We start from the raw sequence: 7,558 nt of genomic DNA, 5'->3' as shown, positions 1-7,558 counted from the left end.
ATATAAAGACATCCACTAAAATTTCGAATTTAAAAAAATGTAAATGGCGCAACCAGGGTTTGAAACAAATTTTTTTTTATCGGAAAAATTCGACAAAATATTCACTTTGACCTGTTCTACCTCAGCGAGTTTATGAATTTATATGAACAAGTTTCAATAAATTGTCAAGTCAAAATTTGGTCAAATTTTGGAGATTTAAAAAAAAAATATATATATATACATATATTTTTTAACACTGCAACCCTTAAAAAAGTTATTTAAAAATTTTAAATTTTCGCGGATGTATTTACTTTGTACGAAAAATAAAATAAATTTGTGCTCATACAAACTTTTGACGTTGTTATTTTTAAGGATCACTCTAGTATACATACTCGTATAAATAGCTGTCATTCAAATTGTATTGAATGCATTGATTACTGCATACAAAAAGTCTGAATGACAGCTATGCTGAAGCTGGAGTGGTCAAGCTGCCCAGGAGCGGCAGAGCGGCAGAGCATTCACAACTTTAGTGTGGCGCAGCAGGTAGCACGGGGTACAAAAGCGATGCGCTGGTCACTTGTTGTACATAGTAAGTGTAGGGAAAATCAGAAATCAAACTCGAAATTACTTCCGTTCATTTAAATTTGAATTCAGCAATTATTTCCGGTCGCATGAATTCGTTATGAATTTTCCAATAAAAGTGCCAACATGATTGCTTGTGTGAGGCGATCGAAGCCACATAGTCGGACAATTCAATCGAATTCATGCGATTTTTTATTGAATTTTTCTAGCATTGTATTAACTGCCAATATTTGTAAATATGTACATATGTACGTCGGTTTGTGGGTGTAAGTAGTTCGCTCCTGGGTTGTTTAAATCTCTCTGCTTTGCTTTTATTTATATTATATTTTCTGGCTAAAAATTTACATTTGCCAATATTAAAAAAAAACGCTTTTGATTCGTTAGCACTATTTGATTGCACTTGAATTTTATTAAACAAATAATTTTTGCACTTTATTGCTTTTTTCACAATGTTCTGCTTACTTTGTATATTGTTGGCGCATTTTGCATAAAAATAAGAGTGCAAATGCGGAAACATTACGAAAATAATATAAAATTTTTTTTACATTTTAATTTAATTTTCATTGTTGCAGCCAAATAAAAAGTTAATGAAAGTCATTTCCGCTTGACGGATGATTTCAATTTGCGCTTCAAAATCAATTAAGCTGTTTTAATATTGGCATTGGCAGTGTGTGGCAAGCGGAAGGATGGTAAAAATTACGCATATTAAGGGAAGTGAATTTAAATTTATTAAAAAGGTTGAAGGATTTCTATGCACAAATCTTATTTGCTGTATAAAAAAAATATAAATATTAGATTCAAAAATTATATACATTTTTTAGTTCCCAACTATGAATGTAAGTATTTCTTCAATACTTGAAATTTCGAATTTACCATTCCGCTAACCCTTTGAAAGATTTTCCTCACTCATAAGAAAATAGTGTGAACCGATTTTAAGGTTTAATGTTTTTTCATAAAATGTAAGAAATAATTATTTATATCAAAACTAGAAAAATTACGAAAAAGTAAAAAAAAAAATATTAAATAAAATCAGTTATACATAATAAAATCTACACTTTTAGATACATTTCATTTTTAGAAACAACCTACACTTTAAGAAAAAAAATCTTTAAATAAAAAAGTGTTTGCAAAAAAAATTTAGGAAAGGAATAATTTTTAGAAAAAAAAACCTGAAAGTAATATCTAATCTCATCTATAGAAAAAATATTATTTTAAGCAAAAAAACATAGAAAAAAATACTTAAACAGTACTAAATAATTTTTTGTGGGGAAAAAATTTTGCAGGAAAATTTTTGAGGAAATTGAATTCTAAAAAAGTATTTTTTCCGTTTCCTTTTTTTGGAAAATTTAGGTTAGAAAGACTAAACCCCGAGCAAGCATATCTTAAGAGACTTACTAAACAGTAGCCATAGGTGGTCCCTGGGATTGCTATTTGCTCTAGTAGGGCCGGATCTACGGGGGGAATAGGAAATTTATGTATTTTTAGTCATACTAGTAAATATTATAGATTTTTTTTATGAAGTGTTAAAAAAGCACACTGTGTGGCGTCGAGTTAGCTCGAATATCTTATTTTTCAGTCGAGAAATGTAATTTTGAAATTTTGAAATTATAAGGGTGTATTTTTCTCAAAAACGTATGACTCAAAACATAGGATTTATAAAAATATAATTCATTTATAAATAAATACATAATATAATAAAATAAAATGTCTATCATACTTAGGCGTACAGAATTTTTGATTCTCATTTCCCGCCCCCCCCAAAATCGAGGTCACGATCCGGCCTTGGCTCTAGGTTATGTTTACTATCCAACAAGGAAAGGTTATGTTTTTGAGATCGCAAACAGTAAAAAGTTATTTATCGAAGCTATGAGAAATCAATGTAAATGAGAAACTACCATTCAAGGCAGTGTTTGAAAAGAAATCGGTACTTTTGGGCATATTAAAAGCGCTTCGGCACGAACGACTTTCTTTTATAAATATTCGGTGGGCGTTTTGCAGAAAACAAAACTTGTTTAGTATCGTACGAGAGTACCAGAGTTTCAGTTGATCTCATGATTTTGTGTGACAGATCTCTAAAAAGGTCTAAACTATTTTTCCATGATAAAAACATTACAAGGTAAATTCGTTCTCTCAATTCGTCGGCCATGATTTTTTTCTGACGTTTGCAAGCATTTTAAAATTATATAAAATTGAAAATAAAAAATTAAATTGTTCACAATTGTTGTTCTTTGAGATTGAAAATGAGAATGTGTGTGTGAGTTTTAGTTTTAAATTTTAAAATTATATTGCGGGCAAACGTCTTACTGCCTCTAAATGGTCCACAAATTATTGTTTTGGAAATTTTAATATTTTTTTAGGGAATTTTTTATGCATTAAAAAATAATAACACGCAAGGTAAATTTACTTATTTTATCGTATTAGCAGAGCTGTTAATAAGTTTGTATTGATTTAAAATACCTTAAATTATCTTACCGCAAACAAATGTGGCATTATCTGCAGTGTTACATGAAATATTACATATTATATCTGGCTCTAAGAAATTAAGATATTAGATGTTGCTTTAATTTGGATCCTCTTTAGTGGAAATATGAACAATGGAATGGTTAAAAAGTAGCTTATCGTTAAGGAAAGCACCATGGAAGCACACAATTAGTTGTGATAACGCATGATGTAGTCATGAAGAGATAGGTCAAAATTGCCTAATTCTTAGAGCTCCTTGTTATAGTTTATAGACAGATAAACTACTCGCTCTATCGCTGCTGGTGTCGCGTTTCGCTTGTTATGGCGTTTTCTTTTCTACCGAAAAATGTTACTCATTGCCCTCTTTCTACAAATACTAAAGCGAAGGCCATGAAAAGGCAACATCGGACTAAATAATGATGAATTTAATTCCATAAAAAAATGAAAAGGCAACATCGCACTAAATAATGATGAATATAATTCCATAAAAAAATGGATTCTCTATGTGCATTATAGAACGTAATTCGAGTATTTTACTTGCCTTCCATTTTGCATTCAATTTTGGAAATACATACATACATCACTAAAAGTTCGCGTTAAAATGATGCCCAAAATATATTTTTCAAATAATTTTTGAAACACTTCTTCAAAGAATATGGTAGCTTCAATTTAAAAGAAAATGTCATAAGCACAGTTTACGTCAAATGGGAGCCATGGCGAATAAGAAGAAGAAGTGAAACTACCTTTAAACATCTGTTTCATGGGTTTTACCTTGCTATGTTTTTATAATGATTTTTTTCTTTCAAAGAAAAATAACCAATGTGAAAAGGTAAGGAAAAACAAGCAAAGTCTTGAAATACTTAAGAGGAACCAGTTATTTAATCTAGAATAATTTTGGGCGCACCAGCTTGGCGCTGTAACCGTCTAAGCGATTTTGGCCTAGTCCAGAACAGCTCCGCCAGGTCTTTCCAACGTAGGAAAGGCCTTCCTCTTCCTCTGTTACCAGCACGATAGGACCAAGCCATAAAAGTCATACAGCCCATCGTTCCATCGTCTGCAGTATTCGGCATCGCCAGCGCGCAAATGCCCGCAAATCTTTCGCACAATCTTTCTCTCGAAAACTCCAAGAGCCGGCTCATCAAATGTTTACACTGTCCATGCCTCCGCGCCATACACCAGCAGAGGAATGATGAGTGACTTATGGAGTGTGATTTTTGTATGACGAGTGAGAACTTTGCTTCTCAATGGCCCACTCAGTCCAAAGTAGCAAGAGTGGCTCTCTGTTCGATTTCAAGGCTGACATTACAAAGTATTGGAATAAACGCTGGCTCCTAAATAAACCAAGTCAGCTACTTTTTCAAATTTGTAAATGGTAACTGTAACGTAGATGTCAGGACGCTAATGCTCTGACTGTTTGTTGGATGACAGAAGATCCTTCGTTTTGTCCCCGTTCACCACCACACTCATTCGCTTTGCTTCTCTATCTAATCCCGAGAAGGCGCAACAGACGTCTTGTAAAGTATTGTGCTTGAACAGTTCAGTTCTGCGACTCTGATTATCTTTTCCAACATCAGATTAAAAAACATCACACGAAAGGGAGTGACCTTTACAGAAACTTCGTTTGGTATCAAACGACTCCGAGCCGTACTAATTTCGTGGGCATACCGAATTCAGAGATCGCATAGAGACCACTTCTTTTCATGCTGTCAAAAGCGGCTTTGAAATCAACAAATAGATGGTGTGTGACCATATTCTGCATAAGAGTTGATACAAGTACCTTAGCAGCTCCTCGCTACAATACTTGAATAGCTCGGCTGGCACCCCGTCAGTTCCAGCAGCTTCGCTTTTTCTCGGCGTAATCGCTATTCGTGCCTCGTCAAAGTCCGGCGGTGGGACATGGACTCCATCGTCATCGACTGGAGGCTCGAGTTCATCTTTTCCGCTACTTTCAGTGCCGCTGCCATTCAACAGGGTGGAAAAAGTTCCCTCCATTTGAAGTACGTGCCAGACATCGGTCACAAGGTCGCCATGGTTTTTCCTAGAGGAGCTCGCCCTGTCAAAATTTTCGGCCGTTTCTCCTATCGTCCAGCATATCAAGCTCTTCGCACTCAAATATTTCGGCCTCTCTCTTCTTATTGCGGCAAATACGTCTCGCATACTTTTCCAGTTGCTTGTAGGCGGCATCTTTCTCTATGCAGCTTCTTGATTCTCCTTATCGTACCGGTTGTTCTTTCGGGTTCTATGAAATCCGACTACCTCTTCGGCGGCGTTACTTAATGAGAAGAAAGTCCAGTTACACTGCTTGCATATGTCCGTTTGTTGAAAGTACTCTCAGAGAGCAGGTGTGAGAGTTGCTTGGAAATAAGCCAAGTAAATATGCGTATTAGAAGTTGTCTCTTGTTTGCCGCTTTTGAACTCTTTTGAAAAAAGGGAAATATTTTCTACAATTTTTTTTTTACTTCACAGCTCATTAAATCCATTCTTCCTTTTTAAATATTTTTACTCATTACACTTCACTTCTAAATGTTTGATTATGTCTCTATATTTCAATTTCTATGTGTGCATATTTTACAGTAGACCGACAAAATGTCTTTGACGCTTATTTGCTTATATGGGAGTGCATCCCTGCAGTAAAATTTAGACGCAGCCTGACAAAGCGCTAATTCCGAACTACATACATAGAACTATCTCTGAACTAGTGCAAAACGGATGCAGAGCGGGACAGTTCTGTAAATGCTCACTACTCGTACAATACGAAAGTAGCTCAGTAAGAAGACCTCCGAGTCAAGCATCGTTGGTCGCGAGTTCAAACCGCGGTGGAGGCAGTTGTCAATTTTCAAATTTAATAAATTGAAATTGTTGCGTGCAGCTTAAAATAAATTTTTTTTTATAAAATATGTAACAAAAATGGAATCTGTAACAGAAAAGAAAAAACGAAAAAATATCCAAAAATCTAATCTTAAAAACGTTTTCTTAAAAAAAAAAACTGTCCAAAACGGAACCGGTTAAAAACTAGTTGCAAAGTAATGCACTGGGCGACAATTGCCACCGCAAATGATATCGCCGGTGTAAAACTGGATAGTTGAAAACATTGCTTGGCTATTCAGCTAGAACTACTTAGTACTGACGGCAAAAGGTCTAGTGCTACGCTAGTTTTGAGCTAGTCAGATTTTCTGCAGGGATACAATAAATAAATATGTATGTACGTTTACACAGACTGGCTTGAGTCTAAAAACTGCCAGTATATAGATGGTTAGGTGTCAGTATTTGTCTGAGTATTGCATACATTTCGGCGCGTTTTAAGCATCCTTCAGCTTTGTTCATGCCATTATAGCAAGCGTTGGTAAAACAATCACTTGCATACATACACACATACGCACGCCCACATATGTACTCACATAATGAGTGCAGCATATAATGCATTACATTTGCACTTCAGTAAATTTGTTTGCCATGTCGTAACACTTCGCTTAATGAAGCTGTAGTCACAACACCACTACTATGCCAGCTAAAGGCAAGGCAAGGGTGTGTAGGATAAATAAACATTAACAAAGGATGCATACGAAAGTGCAGAAATCTAAACAAACACACACTCATTTGCGCCTTTATGCGAGTAGGTGACTCTGTAGCGAGACAAACTGGCAGAGTGTGCAATTTTGGTTTTATTTTCTAGCCGGCGACCATACTTAGTGATTTTGTGAAGTGTAAAAAATTTGTTTGATATTTCTTATAGTCGAATGCTTTTGAATTGTGTCACAAAATTGTTGTCGCTCAGCATCGCTCATTGACTAACGAGGCAATGCCTTTCAGAAGCAATGAGCTTGAAAAATGTGCATACCTATATATATTTTTTGTGGCTAGGGAGCTGGTACAGTTAGGATATTAACACTCATCAATAGCTTCGGATAACAGATACGTCTGGATTTATTTGTTGTTTGGTTTGTTTCCTTCAACTGAAAAATCAAAGGACCCATTAAAGACCATAAATAAGTAGATATGTGTTTTATGCAATCCACAATTTTTCGATAACTCTTAATTTTTATGTATGTATATTAGGGCGGGAAAATGTGTATGGAAGATTTGTTCAACTATGCGCGTATAGCACAGAAGGATTCTACGTATAATTCTAAGAATATTTGCCGAAGAAAGCGTTCGTCTCAAATCAATTTGGAGTTTGCCAAATTGCGAAAATAGGTTTCATAGCATTTTGCTGTAGTGTCGTCAAGATGTGCTTAAATTTTGTAAAAAATAAATTTTCACCGGAGGGCGCATTAGTGAAAAGTTTCACATTTTCTTCGAAAGATATTTTCGTAATTTGGTAAACTCTAAATTAATTTTATACCCATGATTTCTTCGGCAAATTTGTTTATAAATACACGTGGAATCTTCCTATGGTATACGCGCATAGCAAAAAAAAAATTACCCGCCTTAATGTATATATGTGAAAATTCCAAGTGTACTTACGCTTTCTAATTGAGTATTTTTTATTTCTTTACCGGTACAGTTATTGGTAATTTTATTGAGACTTCTAGTTATG

The sequence above is a fragment of the Rhagoletis pomonella genome, unplaced genomic scaffold (assembly GCF_013731165.1).
Source record: "Rhagoletis pomonella isolate Grant_MI unplaced genomic scaffold, Rhpom_1.0 Rhpom_scaffold_00005, whole genome shotgun sequence".
NCBI lineage: Eukaryota > Metazoa > Arthropoda > Insecta > Diptera > Tephritidae > Rhagoletis > Rhagoletis pomonella.
This window is presented reverse-complemented; position numbering follows the sequence as displayed.